The 14,305-nt window shown below is 37.2% G+C and overlaps 1 pseudogene; it reads left to right on the top strand.

Moving 5' to 3' along the window:
- The window catches only part of LOC131036144 (NAD(P)H-quinone oxidoreductase chain 4, chloroplastic-like), a 34,529-nt pseudogene extending 23,192 nt beyond the window's left edge, over positions 1–11,337 (top strand).
- Positions 11,338–14,305: the final 2,968 nt, after the last annotated feature.

The raw sequence follows: 14,305 nt of genomic DNA, 5'->3' as shown, positions 1-14,305 counted from the left end.
TAATGCGATTGATACTACTGATTCCTCTGTCTCACCTGATGATCTTGTGTCTATGACTCCGAATGTGATTAACTTTGTAGAGCAGCAGAAAATCCCTAAAGAACGTTCCATCACCTTTGATTCTAGTGAAACTATCAGGGCACCTGATGGTCCTTTATATATAGTTGCAAAAGTCAAGAACACACCTTGCCATGGAGTGCTTATTGATGCTTCGTGCATGGTTAATGTTATTACTGAAGAATTTCTTTTTACTTTGCAATTGAATCAAGTGATCTATGACAAAACAGATGTGGTTGTGAAACTATTTGATGCATTTTCTTCTCCTGCAATTGGTTCTATTACATTACCTATTGAGGTCCATAACAAATCCCTTGATGTGGACTTTGCTATTATTCCTTCATCCGAACAATTTCGTGTGAAGCTAGGCTATCCTTGGCTATCTTCCATGAAAGCTATTGCTTCTCCTATTCACAAGTGTTTGAAATTTCCCCATAATGGTGAAGTTGTTATTGTCAATCATAGTCTCTTTAAACCAGTTGAAAGAATTCCTAGCTTTCCTATTGATTACTTTTGGCCTAAACAATTCCAACCCCTTCCTCCGCGAAGTGATCATCTTTTCAAATCTTATCAAAAGTGGAAGAAAGATATGATCCTATCTCTAAGTGAACCTAGAACACCCAAACTTGACATTCCTATCGTTCTTGAGAAGGAAGTTCTTCCTTTGAAAGATAAAACTAATGTCTTTCCTCAAGAAGATTCCCAACCCATCCCTATGGATGTGACTATGCCTATGATTAATAAACTTCCTAAAAGTAGACCTATACCTCCTCGTCATGATGGACTTGGTCTCCTTCCTAAACCGAATATTCCTCCCTTATATGGAGCAGTTCCTCCTCCTTCCTCTTATGGAGAGAAGAGACTTTCCTCTTCTCCTATTGTTCAACCTAAGAGACCACAACCTAAACACCCAAGTGATAAGGATGAGAACATTCCTCCTCCTCAATCTTCGCAACTTCCTACTAAGACTAGACGAAATCGTTCTGCACGTGAACGCCGATGAAAGCGTCGTCTTAGAGCTTAGGCAGCTGATTCTCAAACTTTGCAATCCCCAAAAACACCTTCAACAAGCATTATTCCATTTTCTCCTCAGCCGAAAATTGAGCCAAAATCTCCTAAACATAAGATGCATGATGGTCTTGATCCTGTGCGAGTTAAAGATCCTATTTTTATAAATCTTGATGATGATATAGATGAAAATATTATTCATGATGAAAATGTTACTCCTGGTCATTCTGATAGTGAATATGAACTTGTTGATATCGATAACCATTTATCTAATGAATTTTCTAAAGCACTTATCCTAGCTCCTAGACAAGAACACCGTGGCTTGGGATATGAACATAGCCCTTGTTTGGATCTTGTGATAGCTCCATCTGCTGTGTTGGATGTTCCTCCTCTAGCGTGTTCCCTACCTTCCCGAAACATTGATCAGCAAGATCAGGGGGTAGATGACGTGCTAGACTAGTTTCATTAGCATAGCAGATTCTCTCCTCCTCTATTTCTTTTGTTACTTCTTCTATATGTTATTCTCATTCTTCTATTTGTTGTCCTTAGTGTTGTCTACTTGAGGACGATGCAAAACATTGAGATCTCTTTTGGTCTCTCTCATGTTGACTCAAAAGACACATGTGTTCCCTTCTTCTAGGTGACCTTCCTTGATTGGGGAATGAAGAACAATTATGCATACATACATATGATATACATGAATTATCATACAGCATACTGACCCCAAGGAAAGTGAAGTCACCTTGTGCTTTGTGTTTTGCGTCTATTATCCTTGGGTTTATCTCACACTTGGGGGCTAAATCCTTGTGATAACGTGCTCCTTTCTCATTTCTTATATGTATCACTACCTTAAAGCAATCACCCCCGGTGAGGCGTGTGCGATCGCTTTAACGTAGGGGGCATACATCCCATCCATATCTTTTCAAGATACTTGAAAATTTCTTGACAAATTTAGCTTTGCCTTGAAAATTTTTGATATCTTGCTTGCATGACTCATAGTGAGGGAACCTTACTACTGACAGTCATGGTTCTCCCTCATGATCTTCCCTTTTACTTTGTCAATCAAAGTCGTAAGATCCTTAGTCCACTGGGGGCTTGGTGTATCTTGCCTCCTTGACGTGGTGAAAGTTTTTTATTGTTTCCTTGTACTTTACCGGAAGTATGAGCGTACACTTATACTCCCACTAAAGTGGGGGCTAAATGTAGCATCCTAAAATTGTGACACTTGCAATTTCGACCACATTTGGGTCTTCACGATGGCGACGCAACACGGAACCTGAATGGAGACCCCGAAACTTGCTCACGACACCAAAAACTGCATTTTTCCAGCACCCTGCCTGATCCTCCTTGCACCCTGCTATCCCGGGAGGTGGGACCAGAGTGCCCAGTGCCCTGGTCCTTCAAGACCAGGGCGCCCAGCGCCCTGGTCCCCCAGGACCATGGCGCCCAACGCCCTGGTCCCTGGCCCTATTTTTGGGCCCGGTCTCCTATGGGACTTCGGGTCTTTTTGTTTGCAATTTGGAAAATAACATTTCCTGGTCAGGCTAAGGTCAGGAAAATCAGTCTTTTAACCCTAATTGGCAAGTATATAAACTACTTTTCCTCTCTCATTTTGGGGAGGATGGAAAATGTTGGAAACAATATTCAAACATTCAAACATTCAAGCATTCAAGCATCCAAGCATTCCTTCAAGCAATTGATCATTCTAAGTCTCCATTCAAGGCTAGGTGTTGCATTCAAGACAAGGATTCAACCATTGAAGAGGAGATCACATGCTACAACATACAACATACAACAAACAACAACATCTATACCTTCGCATATAAGGATACAAACATCCTTACAACAAGGTACTAGTACTTGTTTTACATTACAGTCATTTACATTTACAACATTTCTCATTTCTTGGTTAATTCCAAAACCGGGGTTTGACCTAAGGGAAAACCCCTAATCCCTAACCCCCCAATCGTCTTCGCTTTTCTGTGTGTAGGTTGCAAGTACGCGGCTGAAATTGAAGATCTGGAATCCTTGTGCAGAGACGAACAGATCCCCCTTTGTTTTGCGGATTTTTCGGAGGACCGTGTGCACGCCAGGCGCCATCGTCCCGTCAACTTTTGCTCAAATTTGCAGGACAGTGCCGTCTCGACATTTTACTGCTAATTCTAGGTCCGCAGCTTCATATCATATCCCTATCTCAATTTATAAGCGAATCTTTCTCACTTTCTATGTATTCCTAGCTTAATCATTCTATCTACATTCTTTACAAAAGAGGGTAGCCTTGCTATCACAACCCTTGAAACTCATTTAGAATCCAATCTTGCATTGTGTGGGATTGGATCTTGTGGGTTTCAACCCCTCTTTTGAATGTAAAGTCCCTCCTAAGTGAAAACCATCAACCCTAGTGACTCTCCCTTCTCTCTCCTTGGAGTTGGGGAGGGGAGAACAGCTAGGGTTCGATTTTTCCGCTTTACACAGGTAAGTCCACTGAAGCCTGTTCTACAAATACCTCTTCCAGGGCTTCATTAAAATCCATCATTGTAGATTCAATGGTAGATGAAGGAATATCATCCAAATTGGAGAAGTTGGTTAGCATGAAAAACTGTTGAGCGGCCTTTGACAGTGACATGCCCATACTTAGATCTCCATCTTGAAAATCCTCATCCTCTTGATTAGAGTCAGAATCAATAGAGTGGACGATTACCTGTGAAGTGGTCAGGGCATCAAATCCAGCTAGATGTGATGCTTCTTCAGCCTGTGCTTCCTCTTGTTGAGGAATTTTACCCTCTTTAATCCCCTTCTCTTTTTCAACTTCACTGGCAGGTGACTATTTTGGCTCTTTTGCCACTGATTCTTGTACTGTAGATGATGATTCACCCTTCTTGGACCCTTTAACCATAAATTTAATTTTGGGCCCTTTCCCCTTTGAGTGTACCACAAGAGTTGAAGATAGTGCTTGTGGGTCTGCCCTGCTCTTTGTTCTTGTCTTAGCTATAGCCGTCTTACCGACTGGGCCATCACTATTATCATCATCTCTTGAACTAGCAGGAAACTATTTCATCCTAAGATTCCTCTTTATCAGCCATGCATTGGTGTTTGCCAGGATGGGAGAAATCCTTTGAGTGATAGATTTGCTTTCTTTGTTTGACCATTGCATGAGAGGAAGCGAAGAATCAACAATCTTCTTCTCATAATAGATAGGGTCTATTATGTCATCCGTGTCTTCCATGGTCATTGGGATCTTTGCCAAATCCAAGTTTTCAATTTGTTCCAAAGTAAAGCGACTGAAATCCATCGTTCTTATATCCTCCTCATTCTGACACTCTTCCCAAACATCTTCAAACCTGTAAACATGAGTATAACTCCTCTTGAGTTTGTTCTTCATGCCACGAAACTCAAAATTGTTTCGTGCCTTGAATCTTCTCATGGTATTCCACTGCATTTCTTCCTCCATGTTTTTGGCCTTGGGGTTGGTTAGGACCGAGTACCTGCCGATTGATTCTGGAAACTTCAACCCAGTCTTATGTGCTTGTGATTGCTTTTCATGCACATAAATTAGTTGTCTACACAACTCCATGAGAATAATCTTGTCAAAAGGAAACCTTGGTAGAATAAAAGGCTCACCTAAGAAACATCCAATTCGGATGTAAGTGAATATTGAAAATTGTAGGAAAACACATCCAAAATGAGATACCCTATTATAAGCAGCCTTTGATAATATCTACTTCTGTAGGCCCTTATCAAACATGCACTTCCATACAACAAAGAAGGCATCATTAACTCTTCTATAGTGGCTACGTTGATTCTTGATGGTAAGTTGATCATAATGCTCCTAGACAGGCACCAATCTCCTATCACCCTTGGTAGATAAACTTGGATATTGCCTCATAGAAGCAGCTGCATAAACTAGGTATGAGGTCATGTAAAATTTCAGTGTTACTTTGACCTCCTTCAATTGAGCACAGAGGGCATCACTAATCTGTTCACCCCAGTCAATTCTTGTAGCCCCTTTCCTGATTATATTAATGTAGTAACACATCCAGGTTTGAAAGTAATGAGAGTCTTTTAGCCCCTTCACTCTCGATAGCACGGTGACCATGTCATTATAATCTTCATTGAAGTCACTCCTGTGAAAGCACTTGGGCCATCTTGAGGTAGTAGAATGTCTAGCAACAAAGAGGTACACAATATTGACCACTTTCTTGCATTTAACTTTATTTTTCTCATAGTACTCTTGAGCACTTTCTTGAGAAATATTAGCCACCTCTTCAACTTGAGAACCTTCGAAGACACTATTAAAAAATACACTATTCAAAGTCATGATGACATTCTGATCTGCTTCCTTCACCTATCTTGTATTCGGATCAAAGTGATTCGCTACTACAAGTACAAGTTCTGGATCATGAGCTGCAACTGGGAAGGATGCATATTTATGCAACTCAGATTTGATCAGATTGGTTAGGCGAGCAGGAGCTTTCTCAACTCGGTCAATGAATTCCTGCATACTAAAATTTTCAATCTTAGTATCTCTGATCTCCTTGATATTCGAGTCTACTGAACTCTCTGGGTACATATTCAAGTACTTATCATACTTGTACTTCATCTTTTTTGTTGATGTTTTACCCAGAGAAGATTCCAATTGACTCACGGAAGGCTTGGATTTATCTTGAGGGAGATTTGATATTCGCAATGACTACATTCAACACTGAGGATTATATCTTTTGATAGTTATCATCATCATCAAAATCATTTTTTCTCAATCGGATCAAAAAACTGGACTCAAAACAGGCTTAGGAGTAAAACTGCCAAAAACAACAGGTCAGGGAAAAAAGTCTGACATGCTCTTTAGAAAACAAAATTCGCACATCGGACTTTAAAGTCCAATGTGCAGGGATAAACATCTTAATTAGCACATCAGAATTTAAAGTCCGATGTGTGATTTCGGGGTAAGTTATCAACACATTGGACTTTAAAGTCTGATGTGCAAACCGAGAGAGATCAATAGCACATCAAACTTTAAAGTCCAATGTGCAAGGGTAAAACCTTTTGGCAAAACCAGCACATCGGACTTTAAAGTCTGATGTGCAGATTGGGGGAAAAATAATTGATTGACATGTTGGGTTTTAAAACCTAACATGTCAATCAAATCCTCACTTCTTCGCATATCAGACTTTAAAGTCCGATATGCAGAGGTTATCATCCTGCATATCAGACTTTAAAGTCTGATATGTAGAGGTTTCCATATGGCTGCAGACTGGGTTTCAAACCACGTCATGCAGGTTGGAGAAGGTTGAGACTAGGAGGGCAATCAGAGTTTAAATTCCGATTGCCCTCTCGACACACCAAGCAAAAACCAAAATGAAAAAAACAAGGCGAAAAAGGAAGACGCAAATAGGAAGAAAAACCAGAAATGAAAATACAAAAACCCTACCTTCTTCGCCACAAATGATTTGAAAAAATTCGATGGTGATGCGATCAAATCCACAAGATGGCGAGCGAAAATGGAGGAAGAAGCGTGTGGAGAGAGAAAAACATAAACAATAATGAAAGAAATTAAATGTAAAAATGATTAAATAAACCCCTTAATTAACCATAAATGCTGCATTAATTGCTAACTCACAGTGCATGTCAAAAGTTAAAGTCCGACATGCAGGCTAAAACCTTTGCAAGTTGGACTTTAAAGTCTGACATGCACTCTCCGGCCAAACAGCCTACAGGTCAGACTTTAAAGTCCAAACTCTAGGGGAAGATTACTCGCATGTCAGACTTTAAAGTCCGATTTGCAAGCTAAAAACCAAACATGTGCACATCGGACTTTAAAGTTCGATGTGCATAAAACTTTGCAAGAAAAGACCCTGTAGGTCAGACTTTAAAGTACGACCCGCAAGCAAAACTCCAGACTTTGAAAAACTGAGAAAATAATAAAAAAGAAAATCAAGAAGCTAAATGAGCTAATCGACGAAGTCGATCAAGCTCTCCTGGAGGTTGTAAGGTACAAAACAGACCAGTTTCGTAGGGTTGCCTCACAATTTTGGCTGTGCTGAAATCGAGGACAACAAAACTATACCGGTTGGGATTCTCTCTCTTTTGTGCATTCTGGTTTGGAATTCTTTAAAATAACCCCACATTATTTCTCAAAACTTATCACCTAAATCTCTAATCATTTCACCTATCTGAACCATGATAGGTTTATCTTCAGACCACACTACATTGCCCTTACCGAGAAAGAAATTTTGCACATAGAAGAATATACAAACTAATAATGAACCATACTTGAATGATTGCTTATTTCCCTTCTTAATTAGATCCATGTTCACTAGGAATTGACTTCTGATCATCTCACAGATATCGTATGTAGCATCTTCCTTGATGATTCAATAGGCTACATGGATAATACTGCTCAACACACTATTCATGCGGCTTGATTGATAGACCCTATAACCCAACACTACAGAAGTAAACCTCACTTCTGCATCCTCAATGTGAGTGATTGTCATTTCTCTCTTGTCATATCGAGATTGAGTCAACCGAGTGACTTCAGTGGATGATATTGGTCTTAGGGTTAGTGCTTCACCGGTTGTGCTAAACCCTGTTGCTCTTTGGATCACATCCTTTGTGATTTTGATTGGTGCTTCAACTTCCAACCATAGAAATTGATCATGCACTCTGCTTAGCACATACGTAACCCAATCAACATGAAATTGATCAGGAAAATCAACAACATTCAACAAACCCTTGGTCTTCAAATGCAAACGTTTTGCCTTCAATAGATCATGATCATAGAACCCTTTGAATTCTTTTCGAATGAATTTATCTCCAAGTTCTTCAAGCTTGCAATGGATGAAGGAGTGAATATCTTCAACCAATAACACATCGGAGGGCATAAATGATAGGGCATCAGTCATGTCGATCTCTCCTGCCTTCATAGGATGCAACTTGAACTCAGGTTGTGGTTCTTTAATTGCTTCAACCAACATAGGAGTCGACATAGAAGCTGCCATGATGAACTTCAAACAAAATTTTCAAAAAAATAGGGTTTGAATACCTTCTCCTCTAAGGTTGCCAATCACCACTATCACACTGCTTGATCACTTCGCACAAATAACGCTAGCAATATTTCGATCACCTTAGGTCACACAAGAGCTCAAGAATGTTCACAAGAAAGCAAGGTAAATGAAATATATTGTCATTTCTTTATTTATTCATTAAGGTTTATCGGTGCTTCAATACAAGGGCTAGTTTGTACAATTTTGATCATTTACAACTTAAGGTACACTGATTTACTTCTTTTTGGTTGCTTGTTACTGATATTGATACACAAACAACATTTACACTAACCTTCAAAACATTTACCAAATAAGAGCTTTAAAATTTTTTTTATGCATCTAAACTATGAAGATAGACATAACCTCATATCGGTCGAGGGGATTCAATAATGATCTTAGCATATGTGCCCCCCCTGAGCATCGATATGCTTAGTTTGAAGAGGATCTATCATCACTGGTGGATGATGACTTAGTTTGAGAATGATTCTCTCCTTTTCTTTCTTCCTTCTTAGTCCATGTCTTTTTCATTTCATTCCTCACCTCTTCAATTGCCTTCTTTCCTTTCAAGTAATTTTGCCCTTTCTTCTTGCCAAACTGGTTCCTATCTTCAGACCAGTTATAGGATCAGTTCCTGCATTCTCTGGCTAAGTGACCGATCTTATGACAATTGAAACATGTCATACCAATTGTCTTCCATGGTCCTGCATTATTTCTCTGACCCATTCTCATTATGCAATTCGCTGCACCATGACCAAAATTACCACAAAGTGGAACAGGTGGCTTTGAACTGATTACTCCTTTTATTATGGCTAACCAGGTTGGATGGTGATCTTGATGCATTTGTCTTGAACATGCATTCTTCAACTTTGTGTCCATATTTATTGCATGTAAAACAATATCCATTAAAGCTTCTTCTGTTAGACATGCTGCTAGATCAAGATCTACACTCATAAGCAGTGTGTCCATACTTATGACAATTATAGCAATAACCATCAAAGGTGAAAGACTTCTTTTGAATGGCTCATTGATTTCTACAAACTTCTGACTTATGACCCGGTTTACCATAATAATTGCAAGAATTTTTAGAAAACTTATACCTTTCATTCTTGATTTATTCCTTTTATCATCATTTGTCCTTTTGGATTTAGATGATTCTCCAGTTTCCATAGGACCTGTACCAGAGTAACCAAGACCGGTCTCCTTTGTTCTCCTCTGATCTTTTAATTGTTCATTTATCTTCTCAGAGCTTTCATTAAATTTTCTCAGCTTTTCATTTCTCTCATTTGCAGCTTTCAACTCATTTTTGAGTTGTTCAATCTCTTTCATCATCTTCTCCTTTTCCTATGATTTTTCATGTAGATGCTCATGCATGGCTTCATTCTCCCAAGTGATAATTCAGATTTCTTCATCTTTTTCAATGATGATTGCATCATTCTCTCTTAGGGCTTCTTCAGCAAGCCTTTTGGCTTTTGTTCAGATTTTGACAAAACTTCTTCTGCATCTCTTTTTCTTTCATCTGCTATCCCGCTGGCTTCTAATATTTTAGTCATTCTCAGGGCCTGACTTTCATGCTCTATTTTTTGATATGTGATTTCTTCAGTCAACTTCTTGTTCTTTTCCATCAGTTCTAAGACTGCTTCTTCTGCTTCTTCATATCCACTTTGTTCAGAGAGTTGATCTATGATATCTCGACTCTCATTTAGTTGTAGAGCTAGTTCCTTACTTTTAGCAAGTGATTTTCTCAGTCTTTCTTTCAACTGAGCAATCATTTCATTAGCTTCATCAATCTACTTTTGATACCGGTATTCTTCCATGATCTTTTTCCTCATGCTGTCAAACTTTTCTTCAGAGGACCTATGCTCTGATACCAATTGTTAGTATTAACCGGTGACTGAGAGGGGGGTGAATTAGTCAAAATAGTTTATTCACAATTCAAACTTTCAAACTAATCGGTCTAAAACTATTCTTCCAAATTAACTTAAACATTGCATTAATCATGAAAGAAGAGAACATCAAAGAAAAGAGATTTTCATGCATAAATAAGCATCACATAACACTAGCAATTATATGTGCAAACCCTCGGTTAGAGGGAGAAAACCACAGTGGGGATAACCCACAATCTCTTTTATTGTAGTGAAAAAGAGTGCCTTGTTAAGAGCTTACAACCATTCTTTATGAGAATATCACCCTGTTAGAAGTGACTAGTATCTGGTTAAGAATACCTTAGAACCTATTAAACTTCACCTTGCTAGAGGATTTTAAAACTTCATATATGAAGTGACTTGGTTAAGAGATTTTACATAAAGAACCAGTTAAGGTTCACCCTGTTAAGGGATTTACAATGTTGCAATTGTTAGAAGGCAACAAAGATGCTTGATCTCTCCGATGACACTACCTCTGTCTCATAGATCCACTTTGCATGCTTTGTTCTTCTGATTGGTGTTGGCTTCACCAATTCATACCTCTATCTACTGCATTCTATTTTGTTCACCCTATTAACATTCACATAGATCTTTTTTTCACACTCCCAATCATAATAATTATAATGAAAGATGTGAATATATTAGCCTTTGGTTTTGGCGCCAACTTTCCTTGCAAAAATCAAATTCAAAAATCTGTTATCGCGCCTCAAATTTCTCTCCAAAAATCATTCCGAGAATATTGGTTAAGACAACTGTTCATACCGAAAATCTCACCGGTTGAATAGGGAAGATTGCTCATTCAACTGGATGTTTCTAAGTCTGTTGGTTGAGACTCCTATATTGCCAGTTGTCACCTATGTACTGGTCCAATTCTACCTAACCGGTTACCTCCTGCATACTGGTCTACTTTCTACTTGGTCGGTTAACCCCTATATACCAGTCTACTCACTGCTTAGCTGGTTAACCCCTGTATACTGGTCTAGTCACTGTCAATAGGAATAAGGACTCTTGTTCTTCACTAGTTACCCTTTACTCCTTTATCAATGGACTATAGAGACTTAGAAGTTGATGTTGCCAACAATGACAACCATTTCACCGGTTATACAAAATGCATCATAATGCCAACAAACTATCTATGTTACGTCAAATGTTATATGGATATAAGGTTTTGAATGTCGGGACCACGTGAACTTTTTATTTTGATCTATCTCTGTCTACCAATCATAGGTATTGGTCTTTACCCCAATCTAGTTCTATTTTTATATAATGCTAAGGTAGAAGCTATTTTCTCCCAATCTTTCTATTAAGAGATAATCATTTTTTATACCATCCAGATGGATTTGAAACTTTCTAATAGGCCTAGTTATGCCCTTTTCTTTACGAGATATAAATAGAATGAAATAGAGAAAATTTCTCTCTAGTTTGAGTTATTTCAAGTAGTTTTTATTCCCTTTGAAATAACTTGGACGAACTCCCTATTGATTCAATAACATAGAATCATCGTTGATTATTCTAAATCAATCAATCAATCAATATATATTATTCTAATAAGGTCTACTAATCCTTTTTTATACTTATAAAAGTATACATGCTAGGAACAAGATTTGAACTGGTGACACAAGGATTTTCAGTCCTCTGCTCTACCAATTGATCCATCCTAGTTGTTCCCTTGTGCATCATACTAGCACAATAACCAAACTCCTATCAACTAAAAACCAAAAAGGTAAAAGACAACATTTGAAAGAGTAGAAGCAATGATGCAAATAAAAACATAACATATATAATGTTGTATACAGTTATATACAAAGATATATATATATATATATGTGTGTGTGTGTGTGTGTGTGTGTGTGTGTGTGTGTGTGTACACATATATATACATATATATATATATACATATACATATATATATATACATATATATATGTATATATACATATATATATGTATATATGTATATATACATATATACGTATATATACATATATACGTATATATACATATATACGTATATATATGTATATATATGTATATACATATATATATACATATATACATATATATATACATATATATGTATATATATGTATATATATGTATATATACATATATACATATATATACATATATATGTATATATATGTATATATATCTACAAAAGCAGACACAAATTGATCATACAATTCAAACTTCTTATGTTCTTAGTAACACGCCTAATAAATAAAAATAGAAAAAAAATCAGACTTCTTTGATGGGGATAGAGGGACTCGAACCCTCGCGATCTATAAAACCAATAGATTTTCCTCCTACTCCAATTTTTATTGTTGTTGACATTGACATGTAGAATTGGACTCTATCTTTATCCTCATCCAATTATTACTTCAAAAAATGGAAGTAAACGCAAATCTCTTTCTAGAGAAGCTCTTAATTGGAAAAATCCTTCAATTTCAATTTGAAGCTAGGCATGTTTTTTCAAAACAAACCTAGAACAATTAAATCTCTAATTGTTATTTTTGTTTATTGGTGATATATAATTCTTTTTCAAGCATTAAATAAAATACAAAAGACATTATGTAAATAATGTATTGTATCCAATTCAAATCATGTTGATTCGTTAGAATAGCTTTCGTTGAGTCTCTGCACCTATCCCTTTCTCAGAAAGGAAACTATTGTCTCTATAAATCAAATTTGGCTTAGGATTCCCCATTCAAAATATCTCAAGGTTCCCTGGATTCAAATGCTATCACTTGGTAAGTTTCCATACCAAGGCTCAAAAAATTTAAGTCCGTAGTGTCTACTGATTCCGCCATATCCCGTTCTTGTAGAATGCAATCATAAAACAATAATTGCATGCCAATTGTTTCATTTGCATTCACATTATATTCTTTCTGCATTTTTTATATAATGTTCTTATCTGTATCCCCATCGTACACCACAAAAATATCCCTTTCTATATTTAGATCTTATTGAAATCATATTTCCGTTCTATTAACCTTATATTCTTTATAGGGTTTTTAGATATGTGATTTATAATTTTACTTTATAAATTATGTGATGTTTTATGAGGATCCAACTACATAAGGTTCTTATAAACATCACATATTTGACATGCTATGAAATACCACCAACTTACACTATATATTTAGATCTAACCTTCCTATTACATTCTTGTGCTAATTTATTGATATATATTTTTCCTCAAGGAACTTTGTGTACTTATTTATTCTTCTTATATATCATCAACCATGTACCCACTAGGCACATGTGAGTTCTAGTAATTTATTTTAGTGCACCATCATCACCTAAATAAATGGACTCCTAGATTCAATGTACATGTGATCCTTTGTACATGTATGATTCTTTGGTTGATGTATTCTAAGTGTAAAGTGGAAAATTGGATCCTAGTGACTCCCCACCTAGGAGAGAGAAAGGAAGCCAGTAGGATGATTTTCACTTGGGAAGAACTTTACATTCAAAAGAGGGGTTGAATCCACTAGATCCAAATCCAAGAGAGACAAGGATCTGAATACTAAGTGGATTTCAAGTGGTTGATGTGTGATTTACCCTCTTTTGTAAATGAGAAAGTTGACATGTTGACTATGTGGAAAAGAGAGAGGAAATGAGTAAAATGAAGTGCTACCAGTTCGATATCACGCTGTAACTTCAGATCTGAGCTAATTAAATTGATGTGGATTTTCCCTACAAATTTGGAGAAAAGTCGTTGGGACCGTGCAGGAATGTACATGGCCAGCCACAAAATCAGCGAAATGAAAAGGGTTCTTCCATCTCTGCAAATGAAGCCCAAACCTACAATTACAGCTGCACACTTGTAACCTACACACATAAAAGAGAAGAAAGGGGGGTTGTGGATAGAGGTTTGCCTTAGTCAAACCCCAGTTGAGGAATCAACCTAGAAAGAAAGTAATTGCAAATGCTTGAATGTAAACAATGGAGATGTATACCTTATAGATCTGCAACTTATTGATGATGATTGCTTTTCTTCTTGAATGTAACCACAAATGTTATATGAAATGGCATGTAACATGAAAAAAACACTAACACACACATGCTTGCAAATGAATGTTGTAATTTTTCTCCCATAGATGAATGAAGAAGACTTGAATGCTTGATGATGACCTTGAAATCTTGTATCTTCTCCTTATGCTCTCTATCTATCTATGCACTATCCATCCATCTATCCTCTGTCCTTTGTCCCCCTTGAATGAGGATATTTAATTCCCTTTTAGACATGCCTCAATGATTAACTTTTAACCA

The sequence above is a fragment of the Cryptomeria japonica genome, chromosome 5 (genome assembly GCF_030272615.1).
Source record: "Cryptomeria japonica chromosome 5, Sugi_1.0, whole genome shotgun sequence".
Classification (NCBI taxonomy): domain Eukaryota; kingdom Viridiplantae; phylum Streptophyta; class Pinopsida; order Cupressales; family Cupressaceae; genus Cryptomeria; species Cryptomeria japonica.
Note: the sequence above shows the minus strand (reverse complement) of the source record. Positions and strands in the feature narration are given on the sequence as shown.